At 45.9% G+C, this 23,780-nt stretch overlaps 1 long non-coding RNA gene across 1 annotated transcript in view; it reads left to right on the forward strand.

Annotated features, from left to right (window-relative positions):
* The window catches only part of LOC120405539, a 95,374-nt gene that overhangs the window by 1,369 nt on the left and 70,225 nt on the right, over window positions 1–23,780 (forward strand). The gene's annotated exons all lie outside the window — the stretch shown is intronic.

Genomic DNA, 23,780 nt, shown 5'->3' on the forward strand with positions numbered 1-23,780 from the left:
CGCAGTTTAGGACTGTGACAGGCTGCCAATATCCTGAATGAACTTTATTGAATGATGATCAACCTTACTGAAGTAGGTACTATAATGCCTTTGGGGCACATTGTATTAGGAATGTGATTGTATGGAACTTCTTTAGCAGAAAGACCGCATGAAGGCAATCTCTGGAAGGTATGAGGCAATTCAAACATCTTTTTTGGAACAATAGGTGTGAAGCAGATTTCCTAGGAATACTTTGAGGTGAGGGGAAGGCAAATTCTCCCCTTGGATCGCACCCTTTTGAAGATATACAAAAGGTCTCTCTTCAGGGTATACTAATTATGGGGAAACTCCAGGTCAAAGACCCTTGATCTGTATAAAACAGTGGGCTAAACTTTCATGAAAGTGTTCTGGTTCTGAGCTGAAGCTGTGATGAACTGGTAACCACCTGGAGTCACTTGGGGTGAGGGTTTGAATCCATGTTAGGGTTAGGAGTTAAATTTGGTAAGCCTATTAGCATGCTTGTAGGCTCTCATAATTTCTAATGTTTTCTCTGTAGTGCTTTGAACCCCAAGAATAAAGTCAGCTACCACACAGCTCTTTCTAGGTGAGCTATCTGTAGCAAACTCTGCTGTCAGTCTCTGAAGAGAAAGCAAGTCTATTTAGGCAGCCTGTCTTTGCTGGGAAATATACAGTGAAGAAAAGGTAGCAGGAGTGCTCCCTAAAGGTGTGTGTGGGAGGCCACCAGTGCCTCTGCCCTGCCCCACACTCACTTCTCTCCACTCCCTGTCGCTTGCCCTTACGGCCTGTAAAAGTGGGAGGGCCATGGCCACCTAGTGTGCCCCCCCCCCCACCGCCCATTCCAGTGCCCCTGCAAGGAAGTGTGCAGTCTGGATATATACTGGTCAGAAGGGAGTGAGACACAGGTCTCTGCCCAAGAGAGGCAACCACTGGGGAGCTGGAAGTCTGAGGGTGGGTGCCCTGGCTTGACCACGGATCATTGTTGTGTGCAGCCTCCATCCCCTTTCTTACACATGGCACTTGTGTAATTTAAATTTAAAAACCTCACTCTAATTGTAATTTCAGTATAAAATGTGTGGCTGGGCTTTTCAAAGGAGACTAAGGGAATTAGATGCCCCCATCACATTTTAATGGCTTTTAAGTGCCTAATTCCTTTAGGCCTCTTTGCAAACCCCAGCTCTTTCTTTTGGTTGTGTGGTTAGTTGTTACAACTCTCTCTTGCTGCGTAATGCTTGGAATGTTCCAAGCAAATAGCCAATCACTTAACAGAAATCAGATGTGAGCTTGCAAAGTGATATGGCTTCAGAAGCAGCCAGTGCAAAGTTGGGCTGTAAACACACAAGCATTAATGTTATGGAAAAAGAGCTTGCAGCCCCTCTCTGTGTGACTGCCCCGGAGTATTGCATCCAACCAATTCTAGCCAGAGAGAGAGACACGCATACGTGAAGGCTGGAGGGACTGGCTCACCAGGAAAGTATAAAAGAGGTGGCGAGTAATACCGAGCTCGGCAAAGTGATGTCCAAGAGGGTACCTGATGATAGCCTACAAGTATTAGAAGAGTGAGGTTGAGGGCTTGGCTACACTTACAAGTTGCAGCGCTGGTGGAGGCTTTCCAGCGCTGCAATTAACACCCCGTCCACACTTGCAGGGCAGCCAGCCCAGCAGCGCCCCCTCCTGGTGCAGCTGGCTGAAAAAAACCCATCCCGGGGGGGTATGAGTGCAGCAGCGCTGACAGCAGCGCTGCTGCTCAGGTGGTGGACACACACCTGCTACCTGTCTCCCAGGGAATATAAGGAGCTATCCCCCAGCTCTGTTCAGCTCACTCTTGCTCTCAGTGCACTCTACTGCCTTTGCTCCCCCCGACCTTGCCTTGCCCTTTAAATTAAAAATCTCCTTCAAAAATCTCCTTCCTGTTTGCAGCAGTGCATCAGTTTATCAGTTACAGTCAGCAGGTACCCATGCCGCATCTGCAGCCGAGCAGGTGAGCATCAGGACAGGGTGTGGTCAGGACCAGGCATCAGCATCATGGCTGCGCTCCGGCAGTACGCTGTTCAGATATCTCAGAATTAATATAGTATTGAGCAGATATCTGGGGCCAGCCATGATGGGGGCCATGACTACAGTGACGCACAAAGTGCTATGAAAGCGCCTAGAGAGCCGAGGAGCTCCCCGAGAGGGGAGACCGGCCCGAGCTGCTCCCAGAGCTGATGCCACCACAGGGAGATGGACAAGATAGATGGGTGACCCCACTGCAATCCACCAACCCCACAGGAGGAGGAGGCACAGGAGGGAGAGGAGGGAGGAGGAGGAGAGGGAGGAGGGGAGGAGGAGAGGAATGTGAAGAACCTGGGAGGGGGGAAGACTGGAGAGGAGCAGGAAGGAGCTCTGCAGCCAGGGCTTCTCCAGCAGGCAGGAGGCAGAAGCAGCAGCAGGCAGACAGCAGCAGGCGGGAGGAGACAAGCAGAGGTTTTGGGGGGGGCTGGGAAAAGGGGGTGGGAGGAAGGGGATGGGGGATGTGGAAGAGCAAGGTGATGGCTGCATGTGGATGTGGTCGCGTGAATCTAATCTGCTTCAGTTATCTCATAATCTGCTTCAGTTCATCTCATCAGCAAATCCCAGCAGCAGCAGTATATGGCCATGGCAGGTTTATAGGCAGAGCCACTGTGTCCCTTGTCCCAGTGACGGACGGTGACACTGTGGGGACACTCGCCGCGCGGGGGACACTTCGAACACAGCTCCGCCGCTCTGGTCCCGGCCCGGCCATTGCTCGGCCAAGGAAACAGGCTCCGCCCCTCCCCCCTTTGAAAAATCTGGGGAGATTCTTTCCTAGGAAAAAGAAGAGAAAGAGATAAATGATGAGAGATGAAGAGATACTGGCTCTCTGCCTCTCACCACCCCCCAACCCCCATCACTCCTCACCCTCTCACCCTCCTCTCCCTCCCTCCTCACTCTCCTTCATCCCTCACCTCCTCTATAACCATTTCTTTTGTTTTGTTTTCTTTTCCTTTTTCCTGTTGACTTAGAGATGCAAGTGAGAAGAACTCCCCTCAGTGTGTGTGAACTTGTCTGTGTCTAGTGGATACAATGTGCCCTTGACAATGTTTGTGTGTTTGTGTTGTACAGTACACAGTGACTTGACCTACTGGATTGTTCATGTTCAGACAGAAGACAAAAAGAAAAAAAAGAAAGAAAAATCCAAGAAAGAAGAGCAGGACAAGCTGTAGAGAAAAGAGAGAGAGAAGAGAGAGAAAGAAAGAAGAGGAAAAAAGAAGAGAAAAGAAACAGGAGGAGAAAAGAGAAGCACAGAAAGCAAGAGAAACGGGCGAGCAGCAGAAGCACTGCTGGAGTCTATAGAGTCCATAGAGCAGCCTGCTATGCAAGCACCCCACTGCCATGCCTACAGCACCCCCGCCCCCCTGCCACCCAACCCCCCTTGTGCAGCTTCCCCAGCATCCAGCACCACCAGCAGCCAGCCCCCACTGCCCACCAGCAGCCTCCCCACCACCATCCACCCCACCCACCCACCACCCCCCAACCCCCATCACCCCCCACCACCCCAACCTATAAGAACCAATTCAACCCCCATCACCATGCAGACACAGCACCAATGGATTATATGAACAGCACATACCAACCTTCATATGCAAGTGACCCAGTGTTAGACCTTGTAAACTTGTGTGTGTTGTGTGTCTGTCTCTTTGTTTTTTGTCTTTTTGTTTCTTTCTATTGCTTTTCAAACAGTTTTTTCAGATTTTGTAACTAAAGATAATTAAAGCAGAAAGAGAAAGAGAGAAAAGTCTAAGCAAGAAATATTATTATATTAGTGGCAATAGAATAACAGATTCAGTTATTCTCCCATGCAAAGCAGGCAACAACATTACAAAGCTTCAATTCACTCCCAAATTTTTCCTCTCCCTTAGGCAGCCTCAAGCCCTGTGCTGGCTTTCCCTGCCTCCTGTCTGCCCTGTGCACCTCTCAGGACTTGAACTCTCAGCCTCATCTCTCTGTGCTCATTCAGACTTTCCTACTTGAATTCAACCTCTCTATGGGAAGCTTATGGAGCCCTTCACAACCTGCTTTAAATACTAGCCCTGCTTTCCTCCATACAAACACTCCAGCTGCTTTCCACCAAGCAAGCCTTCACTCTCAGCCTTCCCCACACTGCCTCAGTCTTGTAGCTGCAGCCTGTCCTGCTCCGCTCAAGCATCCTGCCCTGGGGTTCCTGCAAGGAGGTCAGTAACGTCTGTATAGGGTGATGTAGGTCCACAGTGCACAGTCCATTGGCTCATTTGCCCTCTTCCTGTCTCCTGAATCCTGTCTGGGGCCCTGCTGAACTGGCCTCTGTTCCTGTCCTGCATCGCATGCATCTGTTTCAGGTGCAGCATGTTCCAATGAAATGCCGCAATGATGAAACGCCGCCAGGTGATGAACCGATGCATAAAGAACCACCCGGATGCTATTTATAGATAAGCTTCGAAGGAATTGCCATCCAAGGGCCAGAATAGGGCCCAAGTCACGGCACGTGCCAAGCCAGCCACATCAATCATTTGTGCACCATCCTCCACCCCCACCATCTTTCTCCTGCTTGCATCTTCTGCATTAATTGCAGAGTCACCAAACTCTTTCCCACCCACGCGGTCTGACTTCCAAACTTGCCCACTTCAATGCCACCTTGCACCGCTTCTTGCACCACCCCCGTCTTTTCCCCCCAGTAGCTGCAGCTCTTCCACATGTTCCAGCGTCAGGCCGCTCCACGACACGTGTCCATTAGCCGCAGAGTGGGGCAGCCTCAGTGGCTTTTCCACTGAAAGTGCTTTTCTCAGTGGCAAGCCCCCAGTGCGCCACTCAGTGCTTCATCACTCTGATCCCAGTGCTCCATCCCAGTGTGCCAGCATCGCAGTGAAATCCAAGCATGCTGTGCATTTCGTGCCCCGTGCGTGTTGAGCATGAAGGATGTGCTGGACTGCCAACTAGTCAGACTTGGCACTGACACTTCAGCTAAGCACATCGCCGACGACGGCCTCATAACCTGTCATGTCAGCGTGTTGTCACTGATCAGGTCAGCAGACCATCAGTCACTCAGTCACAGAAGAGCAGAGAATTCAGCACCAGAAAGAGATCGACAGAAGAACACTGGCAATGGCGAGAGAAATGCTGCGAGCAAGAGTAACAGGAAGAAGATGCTGCATGCTCCGAAATGCGGCACAGAGTGGCTGCTTCCCATGGCGCTGGCACCACCAAATGATGGGAAACAGGAAGCCGAAATAGCTGCCCACAGGATGGACACCCACAGTGCACCCACCGTGCAGCTGGCAAGTGGGCTGTTGTGGCAGCTGCCCAGCCAGCACTGTGTGGCGTGGCCTGGCTGCAGTGCTGGCTGCCCTGCCAGCGCCAGCGCTGCCAGCGCCAGGGCTCAGCAAGCCTGCTGCAACCTGAGTGCTTCTGAAGTATGAGATACAGGGGTGTAAATTAAAGTGATGGGGAATCTCAGGAATTTTTCAGCAGTTGGTCTGTAGACCTAGAAAATGTTTGTTAATGTGCCAACTTCCTCTAAGGTTAACATGCATCTTAGGGGTTATCTTTACACTATCTTCTATTGACTTAATACATTTTTGATCCATTTTTATTTCCCCAAAAGCATGGTGCATACCAAAAAAAAATCCCCTAAAGTACCCAGGGGCTATCAAAATCCAGCTGCAAACACTTTCCAATCCTGAAAGGTTTCAGAGCCTGATCTCACACGCGTTGAAGTCCATGGCAGTACTTCATTTCAGTGGACACTGGATCAGGCCCATAGAGTAAAATTTTCAAAAACACATTAAGATTTAGGGTCAAAGGCCCATCTGTACTTAGGGCCAGGTTCACAAAAGGGACTTACATGCCTACATCCAACATTTAGGTGCTCACGGCACTCACAAACACTGCTTAGCTGTCACCTAACCCTGTAGGTGCCTAAACTCATTCAGCGCCTACATTTCTGCTGTAAAAATTCTCTAGGGCTTTAAGTTTCTGTCTCTGGGCATGTGCACTGCTGCCTCACTCTAGGCATCCAGATGCCTATACCCCAAGGCGATGCACGAACCAGAGGACAATAGACATTCTCCTGCCTGTCTCACCTGTGGGGCCTGAGCCACTGGGGTATTCAGAGCACATCAACAGAGTAGGCCTCATTCAAAAGGAGGTGGTGATGATGCCTCCTGTCCCTTATAGCTTTTATCCCAATGGTTAGAGCACTCACTTGAGCTGTGGGAAGCCCAGGTTCAGTTCCCCACTCTGCCTGATGGTGACAAAGGATTTGAACAAGGGTGTCCCACCTTTCAAAACCGTGCCCTAATCACTGATGTGGGGCTCCCTTGGTCTCCTGTTGGAGCTGTTCCACTGGAGTTAAATAATTAGTCATCAGACTATTCCATGGTGGGACTGCATCCTGAGTCACCCATGGGAGTTTCCCAATAACCAGGCTACGGAATCCTTCTCACTCTGACTCAGTGACTCTCTCTTAGGTGCCCGTCTCTCCCCAGGCGCTGTACAAGGAGCCTAGGTACCTAACCCAGGGTTTGTGAATTACTGTGATTTTTCTAGATGCCCAAGTCCCTTTGTGAATCTGACCCTTTGGAGGTCAAGTCAAATTAGTGGGATTTAGGGTCAGCTTTACAAAGGCATTTAGGCTCCGAAAGATGCTGATAGGTCCTAGCTGCATTTACAAATGGGAGTTAGGTGTCTAGGTGCTTTTGAAAATCCCACTAACTCCCATTTGTAAATCCAGCTAGATACCTATCTGCATCTTTAGGTGCCTAAATGCCTTTGTAAAGCTGCCCCAAGTGCCTAAGTCACTTAGGCTCAGATCCCCTCAGATTTTTAGGCCATTAACTCAGTGTAAGTTAGGTACTAAAATGTTTCAAGATTTGGTATTTGAGCATTTTGAAATTTTTACCCGTAATGGTCCAAGGGTTAGAACACACAACTCTGAGCTAAAAAGAATCCTGCTTAGCAGGGTGAGGGAGGTGCTGTGGGCAAGCATCTCCTTGTGCTGCTGGAAACTGGTTGAAAACACAGGACTTTGTTACCCAGCAGCTATAACAGCTAAGCTGCCCGCTGCAGAATTAAAACATACTGAAAATCATATTTAGTCTGCCTTGCAGAAAGGAACAGTAATAAATTACTATAGCCTTTTACTGTGTACTCTTACTTAGCAGTTGCTTTAAAACAAAGAGTGCATTATTGATATAGCCCTTGCAGACATGAAATCAAACTCATGATACTTTGTCAATTTTTCTCTTTAATTAATATTTTCTACAAGGATTTTTTTTAAAAAAAAACCAACCGCTGGTTTGAAGGCAGTCACCAAACACAATCTGAACGTGATGCTATGATCTCTGGGTGAAGTGCTCTGGCCTGTGGTGTGCAAGAAGTCAGACCACATGATCCCAATGCTCCTGTCTGGCCTAAATATCTGAATCCATGTAAGACTAAACCTGGAGGACTGTGCAGCACCATTAGTCCTGTGTAGATTCTTGGAGCCAAATCATCAGCTGGTATAAACTGGCTTTGGTTACACCAATTTACACCAGCTGAGGATCTGGCCCCTGGGCTTTAAAGCCAGTCAAGACCATTGTTAAAAACACAGCTGAACAGTGCAAGCTGACCTCTGGTGTAACTCAGGCCATAGAATTTCACCCACTAGTTCCCATTTCGAGCTCACTAACTTGTGGTTGAACTTGTCTGTGGAAGCCAGGGGTGCTGGAGGGGGGGGGAAGTTGGGGGTCCTTTTTGCCGGCCCTAAGGCCAAGCAATTGGGGGAGAGGTTGGAGAGGAGCGAGCAGGGGCGGAGCCTTGGGGAAGGGGCGGGGCCATGATTCAGGTGCCAGTGGGGGGCCCCTCACTTTTAGGAACCTTCTGCTGTGTCTGTAAGGCTCACTGTGACAGAGTGAACTGTCATATGGGGTGTGGGAAATCAAAAAGCCTGCTGACTCCAATTAACCAATCCTCTCAGAGGCTGCTGGGAGCAGAGGGCGTCTAGGGTCTATATAAGCCAGACCCAGCTTGCTCCAGAGAGCAGAACAGGCAATGCCAAGAAGACTGGAAGGCTGAAGGAGTTCCAAGGGGAAAAGCTGCTCCAGAAAGGGATGGGAGGAGGGGCAGTTGCCTTGGCAAACGGGCCCTGAGTCTGGGAAAACTTGGGACTTGCCTCAGAGGTCAGAGACCTTGTGAGGAAATGGGCCAACAGATCTGGGTGTAGATATTGATATATTAAATATTGATGCCCCACTTTTAGAAGTACTCCTGTGCACTCTCCGGTGACCTTCCTCTCCTCACCCTTTCTTGGTAGCCATATAAATACCTAATCCCGTTTTTAATCTTAAAATGGGTTCCAGATGATAAAATCATGTTAGTGGGGGATAGCATTTAATGTCTGCGTAAGTAGATACATGTGGACGCAGTGCCAGGTTTGAGTATTAATTTGTTTTGGAAGCTCAGCATAAATAGGATCATTTGGGGTATGTCAATGGTTAATTATCTTTAGGTGGGAAGAAGTATAAATTGATTGATTGGAATGGATGCAGTGTTAAACTGCTGTCATGGCTGTTATAGAAGAATTCCATTGCATAGGGAAGTTTATTTTTCGTACTGGAGACTTTGTCTGCACTGTTTCAGGGTTTAAATTATACTGGTGCTGTTTATTAACAGATTATTTATTTTTATTAAGTGAATGAAGTATAACAGTTCAACAGACTGTTATTCCTGTAAATATCAAGGGGGCGTGGTTTAGGAGTGAGTTTAGTTTGGAGAAGTGGGTGTGGTGGTGTTTTGGCCTCGCAAATAGACTTAGTTTTTGGGTTTGTAGGTTTTGGGTAAATTGTTCAAGCCTCTGATCAAGAGTGTCTATTTACTTAGAGACCAACGCAGAGTGGAGTAGGAGACCTAAATGCTTCATATTGGCGCAAACAGCTACCAATAGATACCAGAACACAACAAAAGCATATACCCAAGAAATTATATAGCACGCTAACAAAAAATGTGTGTAATATACATGATGTAAAATTCCACTGTAAAGATAAGTCACCATTACTACAACTTTGAAAAACCAATATAACTTAATACATTAGGATTAGAAATCTGCCTAAACATGAAGTTAGTTTAAAAAAATGTTTTCTGTAAATTCCAAAGAATTATCTCTAGAACACAAGCAACATGATAGGATAATTCCAAAATGTTGTCCAAAGCCTGTGATGTCTGGAAGGAGAAACTGATAGTCAAACAAGTAGCTTTGCTGAGCCAACTACTAAGAAAGTTCTTTTCCTTTAACTAAGATAAAGTAAAATTTGAACTCGCTATTACTGAAAAGCTGGGAGTTATTGGAAAAGCAGAACAGCCTACAGATTGGGCTAATTCCATGGTTATAATTGAAAAGACACACAAAGTAAGGCTGTGTTGATCCATGCAATTTTAATAAGGCTGTAAAATGTTAAAGATCAAGATTATTAAACTTGAAGACATGGTGGCTGAATTGTCAGAACGGGTTACCTAGGGAGGTGGTGGAATCTCCTTCCTTAGAAGTTTTTAAGGTCAGGCTTGACCAAGCCCTGGCTGTTGGTCCTGCTTTGAGCAGTGGGTTGGCCTAGATGACCTCCTGAGGTCCCTTCCAACCCTAATATTCTATGCAAGAACCATAATATTTTGTTCAGTTCTGAACATTTCAGAATTACAAACAACTTCTATTCCCGAGGAGCTTGTAACTGTGATTCTAATTTAATACAACATTAGGAAATTGTAAATGTAAGTGGATGCCATTTGGGTTTGAACTCTACTCCCAAGGTATTGTAAACCTTGATTACACAGGTCTTGTTAGGATGACTGGGCGCATCATGCATGATGTTTGAATTTGGATGGGATTAAGGCTGGAAGAAATTTTTCTGTTGAAACATTTTTTGACAGAAAATTGTTTAGTCAAAATCCCAGTCTACTTAATTATTTTGCAAAAGTCTGCTTTCCACAGAATTTCAGTTTTATATGTCAAAAAACTGAATGCCTGAATCAAGATATTTCAATTTGGAAATGCTGCCCCAGTGCCTCGTGGGTGTTGTAGTTCCACTGCCTCATGTGCTCATTCTCCTGTATTGTCTGGGTTCCCCAGCCCCATTATAACTCTCATGATGCACCATGGCCAAAGACTCCCATAATGCACCATTTCTCCTCTCTAAGAGGGGAGGCTGTGGTGCTTCATGGAAGATATATTCTGACCAGGTGTCCTACAGAGGAGAATGGGATAATAAAATACTCGAATTACAACTTCCATGGGGCATCATGGCAGCATTTGCAAACAACATTTTTCAGTTTTCAGCCAAAAAATCCATGTCCTTGGAAAAATAAACCATTTTATTAGCTTTACTTGAGACTTTTTGGGTGTCCTAGTTCTTGAGTGCCCAAGAACATGTACCTTTAAAGGGGCTGATGTTCAGAAGGCAGGTGCTCAACAAAGAAATCATTTAGCTTTGTGGTGATGTCCTTGTTCTCCTTAATTGTTGTCTTTATTCACAGTGATTCTCTTGCAAGCTTTCTGCTTCTTGAAGAACTTCTTGTTCTGTTTCTATGTTGCTAACTATCTGCTCTTTGAATTCCCTGTTAGTCCCAAGAAGTAGGGTGGCAAAGTAGGACTCTCAGAGAGGAGGAATAAGAAAGTCGTAGAGCACTATTGAAACACTTACGCAACAAAGGTGCTGTGAGGCATCAGAATAAAATAGTCCTTTAGGGTAACTGAGTATCCTGACTGCCCTGTGGATAAATTACATCCCAAGATTATTTCATCAAATCTGATTGCCTGGGGTTCCATAAACTGATGTTTCAGGATCATTCAGCACTACTTGCATTGCAAAAAAAAAAAAAGTAATGGAAACATGAGGAGAAATGACAAATCACTAGAATCCTAAATTATTCTTTTAGGCACAGCCCCCTGCAAAGGGTGCTGTGTAAGATGCACCTCCCCAGGAGTAGCTGTGACCCAGGCACCATTCTGAGTCATCATTCCCTCCCTGCTTAACTCTTGCTCCAGGGAGGGGGTGTGATACTTCAGTGCTGGTATAGGCCATCTGGATACAACACCTCCTGCACTAGCCCCACTGAACTGCCTGGCGTGGTGGAGCTGTTAAGGTTCTACCCACTCCTAGTCCTTCTTGGAGTGTCAGATGCCCACATGCTCCTGGACTCAAGGTAGGGTATCTACACTGGAGGAGGGGTGTGGAAAAACAACTCTGCAGCAGTCAGTCGCCAAGCCCAGGTCTACAGATGCTGGCTTGTGGGGCTCTCACTATGGGGCTAAATATAGCCATGTAGACCTTCCCGCTCAGGCCGAGACCCACCCCCTCACTGGGTTTCAGAGCCCAAGTTCCAGCCTGAGGGGGAACGTTTACACCACTACTTTTTTTGCCCCAGAATGCAAGTCCAAATTTGCAGGAAAGTTTTTTGGGGTGGGGTGCAGGTGGGTTGTTTTTTGCAGTGCACACGCCCCCCCCCCCATAGGGGCTAAGGAAGGTTTTTGTTCCCCTGTATGGACGTGTGACCCAAGACACTATCTAGCCCAAAGAACAGAGAATAAATGAAGCCTATCCAGTCTGTGCTGCTGAAAACTCTAACAGCCCCCATTTCCACTGATTGTGTGTGTGTGTGTGTGTGTACCATGTGAGCAGGTGACTTGCTAGATAGCCAGATACTGAAGGAACTGGGCTCTGGTTTGAGACATCACCCCCAAGCTCATGTCTGCTGTGAGAATAATAATCATTACAAATCTAGATGCTCAGTGTTGAAGCTATAACAACTGATTTTCTCACTGTTCCTTTTTCCTCCCCCTGCACTTCCCCAACTCTGCCACTCTCTCACTTCTGCCTTTCCCAAGCAGGAGCGATAAATCTTGTGCTATCTCCTATTACCCCCCTCCCCTATCCCTGTCCTGATTTTTCACACTTGCTGTCTGGTCACCCTAACTCAAGTGCTCGCTAGGGAATGAGCCGTGATGCCCATTTTTCCCCATGCACCTGTCCAGGGATGCTGGCTGCTGCATGGGATGCTGGAGCCCTGTCTCTGGCTACTCCACACCCATCCCTGCCCCTTTCAGGCGACTTGGGGGAGAAGCAGTCCTCATGCTTCCCCCAAGCAAAGGGGCTGCCATTCTAATTGGCTCTTAAGTGGACAGGGGGAGGTTCCTTACTGCCTCCTCGGTCTTCCTATAACAGCTACTTGATGTGGCAACCATGATCCTGCCCTTAACAAACTAGTAAAGCACAGCTGTAGGCTGAGTTAGTAGTCTTCTCGTGACTCGGCCTCCATCCTGACTGCAGGGGCTGGGAGGATAACTCATCTCCGGTGACTGTCCTTGGCCTTCTCACTGCCAAGCCACAGGGCTACTTTTGTAATGTGGATGCAGATCTTCTAAGCCCCAGATTTAGGCCCCCTCCTCTATGTATTCCAAGCCAGCCACAGCTCAGATGTAGCTGATGAAACAGATGCAACTGCAGAAGCTTTCTGAGTGTTCTGTTCTTTCCCCTTCCTTGGGGTGAATGACATTAGTTTGCGACTGCATGTTGTCACAGGCCATTAGCCTAGTGCCACTTGCAAAGGCAGTGAGGTGTTGCTAACATCCGGGGCACAGAACGTTTGCACTAATGACCGAAACGATAAGGTTTTATCGTGGCAGGTTGTCGAGCTAATTTTAACTTGGTGATGTGTGCTGAGGTGGCTTATGATGATATTAGATTAAACTGGTGCCCAGTCATTGGAGAAAGCTGTAATGATGCGTGAAATAAACCAAACCCCGGCCTGCCCAGTGCTGAGAGAGAATACGAAACTCTGCTGGCAGTAAAAGATGGTCTGTGCTGTTTGTAGCTGCATCTTTCTAGCTAGACAGAACTTCTCCAAGGCCAGAATGTTGTTTGTGCTTGAACGAGCACAAGAGATTTTTAGGGACCTCTCTTGATTCTATTTACTTACCGTTCTCTAAGGCAGTTATCTGCCTCTAACACCAGTGTTAATGAGCCACAGAGCTCTGTATCTCACCCAGAAACACCCTCCATCCACTATTAGGAAAAGCAAACATTTCTAAAGAACAAATATATTTTAGATCTCTGATTTCTACTACAAGTCTTATTGGGCCAGATCCTCAGCAACTTTATGCATAGTCAATCTGTCTGTCTTCCATTATACAGTCGAACCACAGTTACAAGTTCCTCGGGAATAGAGGTTGTTTGTAATTCTGAAATGTTCAAAACTGAACAAAATATTATGGTTCTTTCACAGAATCATAGAATATCAGGGTTGGAAGGGACCTGGGGAGGTCATCTAGTCTCAAAGCAGGACCAATCCCCAACTAAATCATCCCAGCCAGGGCTTTGTCAAGTCTGATCTTAAAAACCTCTAAGGAAGGAGATTCCACCACCTCCCTAGGGAACCCAGTCCAGGGCTTCACCACCCTCCTAGAGAAATAGTTTTTCCTAATATCCAGCCTAAACCTCCCCCTCTGCAACTTGAGACCATTACTCCTTGTTCTGTCATCTACTACCACTGAGAACAGTCTAGATCCATCCTCTTTGGAACCCCCTTTCAGGTAGCTGAAAGCAGCTATCAAATCCCCCCTCACTCTTCTCTTCTGCAGACTAAACAAGCCCAGTTCCCTCAGCCTCTCCTCATAAGTCATGTGCTCCAGCCCCCTAATCATTTTTGTTGCCCTCTGCTGGACTCTTTCCAATTTTTCCACATCCTCCTTGTAGTGTGGGGCCCAAAACTGGACACAGTACCCCAGATGAGGCCTCACCAATGTTGAATAGAGGGGAATGATCACGTCCCTCAATCTGCTGGCAATGCTCCTACTTATACAGCCCAAAATGCCATTAGCCTTCTTGGCAACAAGGGCACACTGTCAACTCATATTCAGCTTCTCGTCCACTGTAACCCCTAGGTCCTTTTCTGCAGAACTGCTGCATAGCCGTTCGGTCCCTAATCTGTAGCAGTGAATGGGATTCTTCCATCCTAAGTTCAGGACTCTGCACTTGTCCTTGTTGAACCTCATCAGATTTCTTTTGGCCCAATCCTCTAATTTGTCTTGGTCCCTCGGTATCCTCTCCCTACCCTCCAGTGTATCTACCAGTCTTCCCAATTTAGTGTAATCTGCAAACTTGCTGAGGGTGCAGTCCACACCATCCTCCAGATCATTAATGAAGTTATTGAACAAAACCAGCCCCTGTACTGACCCTTGGGGCACTCCATTTGATACCGGCTGCCAACTAGACATGGAGCCATTGATCACTACCAGTTAGGGTGACCAGACAGAAAATGTGAGAAATCAGGACAGGGGTGGGGAGTAATAGGAGCCTATACAAGAGAAAAACCCAAAAATCGGGACTGTCCCTATAATATCAGGACATCTGGTCACCCTACTACCTGTTGAGCCTGACGATCTAGCCAGTTTTCTATCCACCTTATAGTCCATTCATCCAGCCCATACTTCTTAACTTGCCAGCAAGAATACTGTGGGAGACCATATCAAAAGCTTTGCTAAAGTCAAGGAATAACACGCCCGCTGCTTTCCCCACATTCACAGAGCTGGTTATCTCTTCATAGAAGGCAATTAGGTTAGTCAGGCATGACTTGCCCTTGGTGAATCCATGCTGACTGTTCCTGATCACTTTCCCCTCCTTTAAGTGGTTCAGGATTGATTCCTTGAGGATGTGCTCCCTGATTTTTTCCAGGGACTGAGGTGACGCTGACTGGCCTGTAGTTCCCCGGATCCTCCTCCTTCCCTTTTTTAAAGATGGGCACTAGCCTTTTTCCAGTCATCTGGGACCTCCCCTGATCTCAATGATCCATCAAAGTTTACAACTGAACACTGAGTTAATACAGTTTTGGAACTGCTTTTAAGCATCTTTATTTAAGTGAAACAAACACAGAAGCAGTTTTTCCTTACTTGTCAAAAAAAAATTTTAACTTTCCCTTTATTTTTTAGCAGTCTACATTTAAAATGGTACTGTAATATTTGTTTTGGTTTTTTCCTCTACCGCTGTCTGAATACTTCTGGTTCCAAATGAGGCGAGTGGTTGACTGGTCAGTTCGTAACTGAGGTTTTGCTGTAGTTAGTTACATCAGATACTGCAGAGACTTGCTCTTAAAGACATGCCCGATTTTATACTCATGAGTCACCCCACTGAAGTTAAGCTTGTGTGCCTCAGGGTCCACATTTCTCCCTTGCTCCAAATTCAACATGAACAAGAAAGTAGAAAATCCTTTTAGAAAGGATTTCTAGGAAAGTCAAGACATGCTATTTGAAGGGTGCTTTCTCAGAAGCTTCTTTATTCCTAAATTAGTCAATTTAAAATCAACTTTATAGAGTTCTGTTCAGGGGTGTTGTGTATTTATGCAAAGTTCATTCTATTTTAATCATTCTAGTTCATTTGAGCTTTGATTTCTGTTAAAGTTCAGGTTAAAAATAATCTAGTCACTCGCTATGGTTAGGAATTATAATTTTTGAGGAAGAGCATCATCGAGAAAAGATTTATTAATTTGGATTATTTGCCTGCAACCTCCTGTCCTGCCTCTTTAAACCTGTCTGGTAGTACAAAAGGGAACATGAATAAAGGAATGTGCCTCCAGAACTTTTCATTATTAATGATGCTCTATGACTAAATTGGAAATCTGCTGCTGAACCCCAGGGGGGTGATTAATTTAGCAGACTAGGAGTTTTGATTAAAAGGGAATGGAGTGTCTGACACACAGTCTATTTATCAGTTATGATATTAAAACACTCTAATCATTGTGGTACCTAAATTAAGTTCAGAGCCTAAATGTCACTTCATTCGGTTCCTTTAGATTGGGGTGTGTATGTGCCTACTAGTCTGACAGGAATAAAGATGTTCGCTAGCATCTGTGCTCTTTGTCCCCTCTGTCATTGAGAGTAAGGGCTGAGGGCAGGTTTTAATATGTGAATCCTGCAGACAATTCCTTTGTGGCTCTAGGGAAAGATTCAACTCCCACTGAAGTCAACAGACCTCTTTGGGAATTGCATTCAGCCCATAGTGACGCAGAAAAACAAACGGTTGAGGTAATTGTTAAGGGTCTAATTTTTAAGCTAGACAAACGAGTGCCTTCAGAATTCGGGCCAGAAGAGATCCGCTTCCAGTCAGGTACCTAAGTGAAGTGGCCACATTTTCACATGAGCCCTCAGCACTTCCTGTTCTCAATTTCTCCTCTCGTTTCTATGGGCACAGCTGTAACTAAGCTCTGTGCTCATCAAGGGGAGCAAGCCTGGGGGTTGTGATGTGTCCTTTTACTTCCCAGCACACATGGGACACAATACTGCAGGGCGAGCAAGCATCAAAGGGCAGTCGCTCCTCTTCCTGAGTGGGGGGTGGAGCGGTAGAGGAGTGTGGGCAGGGTTGGGAAAACTCTGCCCCGTCCCCAGCATACCAGCGAGCATTCAGTGGGAACCAATTTACACCAGGCCCGGGACTAATATGAATTATCCCCCCGCCCCCGAACCAGGGAGGAAATGGGGACTCTGAGTCAGTCTGGCCCTTCAGCTCCTAAGGGAGCATAAATGTGCCCTTCCCCTTACTCGGGTGTTGTGGTAACTCCCCAGTGTAGCCCTATGTTTGTTAAAAGAACGGAAGAGAAATAAATATCTAAGTGCCATGGCCAGATTTTCAGATGCGCTCAGCTCCCATTGCTGACTTAAATTGTTTTGTCTGCATTTTTTTTATGGAAAGTAGCTTTTTTGACCCCATGAAAATTATGGTTAATTTTCATGTTGATAAAAATGTTCGTTTTCAACAACACAAAAAAGAGAAATACACAAACAACCCAGAAATGGAAAATTTTTCCAATAAAAATGTACAGTTTCCAGTTTTTAAAAACATTGTTTTTTGAAAACCAAATTTTTTTGTTACTACCAGTGGTTTTTGGAAAACTGAAAATGTTGTGGACTTACGTTTCAGGTGTTTTTTTTTTGGGGGGGGGCGGGGAGAGTAAAAATGCATTTTTAATAAATTTCCCATGAAAAATTGGGATTTTTCAACCAGCTCTAATATCTAATAATTGGTATAAAACAGAGCTGACCAGAACCTTTATTCAAGGAATAAACTAAACACTGTTTGAGATTTTTGAAAAATCTCGATAATAGTGAAGAAAAATTTTGCTCACAGTTGCATTTCCAAATCCTAGTGCAGACCAGAGGTGAGACTCCTAAAACACACTAGGATCATGAGAGGGGGTTTTCTCATGGTTGTTCTGGACCAAATGAAAGCAAAATATAGTGGAAATCTCCTTCATCTTCTGTAATATTTAAACCAGTCAGTCCTTTAATGATACTTTATTTTGTTTTAATTTCCTTTTACTTTGATAGGTACTTAAATATTAAGCACTGAGTAATGGTACAATCCATTATTTATATTGTGCATGTATGATGTGTCAGATGTACGGGTTCATACAACAAACCTTTACTTACTCCTCTCAGGGATGGGTATATTCAAACTGATTCAGGAAAAAAAACAAGCCTGCTACTTATCCTATAAATCTGACACAACTTACACAAACTTTTTTCCCCTTCAGAGCAAGACTAGCCTTAAGCTTCCCACACTGGACTGGTTAGAGTTGGGAAGGGACTGAACGCTAGCAAACTTCTAGCAGAAGCAGGCCCATTGCCTTTGGTAGCAGTAGGAAAGCATGAGGCCTGGGTGAGAAGATGTAATATGTTGCCACTTCCAGGCTGGCCCAGCAGCTCTGCCCAGTGTGTAGTGGGGAATGTGAATATTGTCCTGCCCTTCCAGTCCCCAGGCCACTGGAGGGAGTCTAGTGTCACGATTCATGCCAGACCTCACTTCTCTTCACCCTTCCTTTCTCTGTAGATCCATTACTAAACTCCACCATTTGAGCTAACAGAGTAACTGATAGCAGTAGTAGGTTGTTATCCTTTACGTGGCCTACCAGTGGAGGGGGATTGGACACTTTGCCAGTGGGGGCTCTCAGATATTTTCTGACAAAAGAGGAAATAAGACTTGAGAATCTTGGGTTCCGTTCCAAATTCTGAAGGGAATGTGCTCTCGGGGTCACAGATCCTTCTGCCCCATCCCCTCCAGCCAATCTCTTGCCCAGTCTCTTCCTTGTACCACTCTGGCTCCTCATCCTTACCTCCCACCTCCATCCAGCTCCAAGTCACAGCCTTAACCCCTTAGGATATTTTGTCCCAACGTACTCTTTCCACCACCCCAGATCCATCTCTCATCCCCTCTGTATTCAAATCCAGATACTTCCCCTTTTTGCTGCCTGAGCACTAGCGGAGGAAGACAGTCTCCTTGCTCTTAGCTCTGGTGCCTGGCCCACAGCAGCTCTTGGCAGTAGAATGGAAGAAGGGCAAGGGAAGTCGTGCTCAGTCCCTACAACCCTGGGGTGGACGATGCACAGTGCAGAGAGAATCTTCAGAGAATTCAGCTGCCAGATTCTAACACGTCTGTCTCTACTGAGCATCTGTGAACTGAGATTTTCCAACTGCTTATAACTTGGCTAACGTTGGGGCATTTTTCATGGGGATCAGCAAAAGGCATTTCTTTGATACCAGAGTGACTCCCGCCCCTACCAAATTTCAAGTCCCCGCTCAACAGCAGGGAGGTGAGGGAACTTCTCGACAAAATTGTTTTGCCTGTGTTCTTAAATAAATAAAATTGCAACCAGGTCATTTTCAAGAATGAGATTAGGGGAAAATGTGAACAAATTTTCTGGAACTTTCAAATAAACAAACTAGCCCGAAACTGATGCTCAACATGGAAAACTGTTGCCAAGAAGGCTAATGGCATTTTGGGTTGTATAAGTAGGGGCATTTCCAGCAGATCGAGGGAAGTGATCATTCCCCTCTGTTCAGCACTGGTGAGGCCTCATCTGGAGTACTGTGTCCAGTTTTGGACCCCACACTACAAGGAGGATGTGGATAAATTGGAGAGAGTCCAGCGGAGGGCAACAAAAATGATTAGGGGGCTGGAACACATGACTTATGAGGAGAGGCTGAGGGAACTGGGATTGTTTAGCCTGCAGAAGAGAAGAATAAGTGGGGATTTGATAGCTGCTTTCAACTACCTGAAAGGGGGTTCCAAAGAGGATGGATCTAGACTGTTCTCAGTGGTAGAAGATGACAGAACAAGGAGTAATGGTCTCAAGTTGCAGAGGAGGAGGTTTAGGTTGGATATTAGGAAAAACTTTTTCACTAGTAGGGTGGTGAAGAACTGGAATGGGTTACCTAGGGAGGTGGTGGAATCTCCTTCCTTAGAGGTTTTTAAGATCAGGCTTGACAAAGCCCTGGCTGGGATGATTTAGTTAGGGTTTGTCCTGATTTGAGCAGGGGGTTGGACTAGATGACCTCCTGAGGTCCCTTCCAACCCTGAGATTCTATGATTCACTTTGAAGGGTTAAAGTTTGGCAGTATTCAAGCAACTGAAAACAGGGTCTTATCCGAGGCTACCTGTGCTGGCTGATAGTGGGGGAAGTAGAAGAGGCAGAGTGAGGGCAGCTGGCTTCAGCAATGTTACTGAGCATGCTCAGTACAAGCATAGCCGCACATTGTGGGGAGGAAATGGACATGACTCCGCATGCCCCCAACCCCCATGTGTTGCCTCTGGGTCTTGTAATGGGAAGTGTTGGCAACCTCGATTATCGGCAGCAGTTCCCAGCTCTGTCAGTAATAAGGGCCACCCTTGCTATCTGTCATTGCTACTAAGCGCTCTCGTGATTGCTGAGTGTCATCCATCATGGCAAGCCACAGGCGAATAATTTCTTAGCATCACCAAAGCCTGAGGCAGCTTCATTTAGGGGCAAAGACTATCCAACAGGGGTACTTAAGAGTGCTTTTGAAAATCAGCCCACTTATTTAAATCTCCATCTATGGATTTAGGAGCTGGACTTTGGACACTCCTTGATAATCTTGGCTTGTCATGTTTCCCTGATTCCTTTTGGGGCATTTTTTCTATTGGCCATATCCTCTGTCCCTGCTAGAACAATCTTTGCAAAGGGGTTTATGGGATTCTCCTCCGTGATCACAGGGAGACAGCAGAACTGCTTGGGGATTGTTCCTGCAGCCTCTCTTCTGGATGTGTTGTGAGGAGATCAGGCCATAGATGGATAGCATGTGGATCTGCCCCACAATGCCGTAACAAGGGCTGCAGGGTGAGGCACTTGCCTCGGGCGCGCAAAGTGGAGGGGCGCAGCTTTACCGCGATCGGCAGCGCTTTGGCGGCAGCTCTGTCGCCACCACTTCTTTGGTGGCAAGTCCCTGAGTCCCTCTCGGAGGGAAGGACCTGCTGCTAAATTGCCACTGCCGCTTCATTCATTCTTCAGCGGCAATTTGGCGGCAGGCCCTTCCCTCCGACAGGGACTCAGGAACCTGCCGCCGAAGAGCCTGGAGCCGGCCCTTGCCTGAGGCGCAAAAATTCCTTGTTACGGCTCTGTGCTATTCTCCTGACTCTCAAACTGCCTTCTGCACCACTGCAGAGAGAGCTGTCCCATGCCACCAGGTGACACACATGTTTACATGCCGTGCTGCCACAAGGCCTGGAAGTCTAATGATGCTGCTACTGACCATAAGGGCAGGCCACGTGGTGGTGGTGGGGGCATGCGGGATCTGAGCTTAAGGGAGTCAGGGCTCTTTAAAGCAAACAAGGGAAGTGACACAAACAGATTAAAAGGCACATTCCCAGTGAGAACAATTACAAACAGTGCTCATAGAGCCGAGAGGGATACTTGAGCTGGGGAGGGAGGGGATGAAAAGCTCATTGGTTATGTACTGTACAGGTTGTTTTATTTCCCCATTAAAAATATGAAAATCTGTGGGGCTGAGAGAGCTCCATGAGGGGCTCTCTCTCTTTTAAATGGAATAAGTAAATGGGAAACACAGATGAGCATTACTGGAAAAAGGCAGCGCACACCCTGACCCAATAGCGTTTGCTTCTGGCTGAAAAGAACAGGCTTGCTGCCCTGCACTTCACTGGTGCAGGTGAAGAAGCATGAAGAGATCACCTAGATCATGCTCACCACCTCCTCCCCCAGTCTCAACCCGTCCTCATCCCTCGGGGCTTCCTGCAGCTGATTTTTTTGTGACACCACCTGGGTGGGGCTTTAGGAAAATGTCTCTACAGCTACTCTCCCAAGGCCTCATAAGAGGCTTCAGAGTCTAAGCAGGCAACGCTGGTAGTCTCAACAATAGCTCCTCTTTTATTTGCCTGCTGGGGAAAATTATGGTTGCATCAGAGTCCTTTTAAAATGATGTATTGAAACACGTTCATTGTCAGCCCAAGTGGGGCTGGTTATGTAAACAATAAAGTGCCATATGGCATGCGTTCTCCATCCTACTTTATATCCAAGAATAAAGTACTCAGTTTTTGCATATTGTGCAGTGTGTCATACAGGCATTACTGTTCCATCAGCAAGATCTCAGAACTCAGTAGAGTTGTCTAAGTGGTGGGGAAAGGGAGAAATTTTCCTTTTTTTTTTCCTTGCCAAATATTTTCCTAACTTTTAAAAAATTAAAATGCAATGTACAATTTCATTTTTTTTCAAAATGGTGCAAAACGGAGACCTCTATAGTTGGTCGAAAAACAAGAGGCCGTGGGGACAGTTCTGGGGGAAAAAACCTTCAGTGTTTCTCCTGATTTTTTTTTTTCAATTTTTGAAATTTCATCAAAATTTCAAAAATTTCAACCAGCTCCAGAACTGAATTTCCTACAAGTCGAGAAGGCTGTTCCTCAGTTGAAGGGGGTTCAGAGAAGAGTCACAATAATGACTGATTAAAGAATTAAAAAACATACCTTATAGCGATACACTCAAGGGGCTCAGTCTGTTTAGTTTAACAAAGAGAAGACTGACGGGTGACTTGATCACTGTCTGTAATGGGCTCTTCAATTTAGCAGACAAAGGCATAACAAGTTCCAATGGTTGGAAGTTAAAGCTAGACAATTTCATACTGGAAATTAAGCATATATTTTTAAGAGTGAGGGTAACAGTTGGAACAACTTACCAAGGGCTGTGGTGTATTCTCTGTCACTGGCAATTTTTAATTAAGATGGGATGTTTTCTAAAATGTGCCAGTTCAAAAGGAATGATTGTGGAGACGTTTATGCACTGTTCTAGAGGCCGTTGGACTGGATGATCGCAACAATGATCCCGTCTGACCTTGGAACCTATGAAACTCGTATGCAGTATGATAGCTCACTGATACCTTTGGCCACTTGGGAGCCTTTATTCTTGTATCATTCCTTCAGAAGCAAAGCTCCCTTGTGAGTGCAGTGCTGGGCACAGAAATGCTGCCGATAATACACTGTTACTACAGTAATATCTGTGGACAGTACTGGTTCCTCAAATCCTTCTGCAGCATGTGGCATACTCCAAGGAAAACATGCGGATCCTTAGGACTTCATCAGGCAAAGACTTACACATGATAGCAACAGGCCCTTTGATTTAGTCAAATAATTTAAGTCCAGATGTGTCCATTAGAACTTCTATTCCAAACTCCTATATATCATAGGCCATAGAATTTCACCCAGTTACCTCAGTATTGAGCCCTGTATTGTGTTTGACTAAACTTCCAGTAAGGCATCCACTCTTGATCAGAAGACATCTGAAGATGGAGAATCTACCACTTCCCTTGGTAGTTTGTTCTAATGGTTAATCACCATCACTGTAAAAAATGTGGCTTAGTTCTAATTTGAATGTATCCGGCTTTAAATTCCGCATTTGGGTCTTGTTACACCATAAATTCCAGGTATTTCCTTTACTGCTAGGTTGAAAATCCTATTAGTACCTGGTGTCATCTCCCAGTGAAACTACATTTACCCTGTAATCAAGTCACCTCTTGGTCATCTTTTTGAGTATCTAGCCAACAAAAACTAGGTCAAATCCAGCTGGTAGGAAGCTGAAGCAAAATAACTTCAGGCTGAAAAGAACTTGCACATTTTTAACAATTTGTAAAGTGGTGTGGTGGATTTGCTACCCCTGGAAATCTTTAAATCAAGACTGGATGTTTTTCTGAGCTCAGTCAGAGGCTGTGCTTGAATCTTGATGCAGGAATTACCAGGAGACATTCTATGACCTGCGCTGTGCAGGAGATCAGACTGGAGGAGGATGGTCCTTTCTGGTCCTAAAAAAAAACTATAAATGTGTATGTGCTTAACTTTATGCATTGTGCATAAGTGTGAGAATAGGACATCTCTATTCCAGCTGTGTGCATTCCTTGGCATGCACCTGGAAGCAGATGAAGTTGCTGTGGTAGGGTCTTCATGAACATTAATGTCCTGCTCTGGATATTTCCTTAGTGGTGTGGAGCTGGCCAAGTGGGGAACTGTGAGAATGGAAAGAATCATTCAGTGTCTTAGCAATGGAAATTTAATTGGGCATTTGTTTACTTCTCACCCTTAGCTTTCCTGAGGTCTTACCTGAGATGACTCTTGGCCAAATGAATTCCTATACAGGAGCTGTTTGCTTGCCACTAAGCAGAAGAATGTCCCAGAACAAATAGGAGACTGAAGAGTGCTCTAATCGTAAATATACTGAAAGGTTTTCTATAACATCCCCGCACATGGCAAATCCAATTCATCACTGTATATATCAGTGTGGCAACTTTCTCATTCCTGGCCAGTGTGCTACTGGGTAACTGAGGATACGGTTTATTTCAGGCTTTTGCTTCCCTTTTGAGATTCATTCTTTTTCATCTCTTTCTGTGTTTAGGATAATGAACAGAACAGGAGCCGATGGCAATGTGCTGGGAAAAC

Source organism: Mauremys reevesii, linkage group 5 (assembly GCF_016161935.1).
Source record: "Mauremys reevesii isolate NIE-2019 linkage group 5, ASM1616193v1, whole genome shotgun sequence".
NCBI classification, from domain to species: Eukaryota; Metazoa; Chordata; order Testudines; family Geoemydidae; genus Mauremys; species Mauremys reevesii.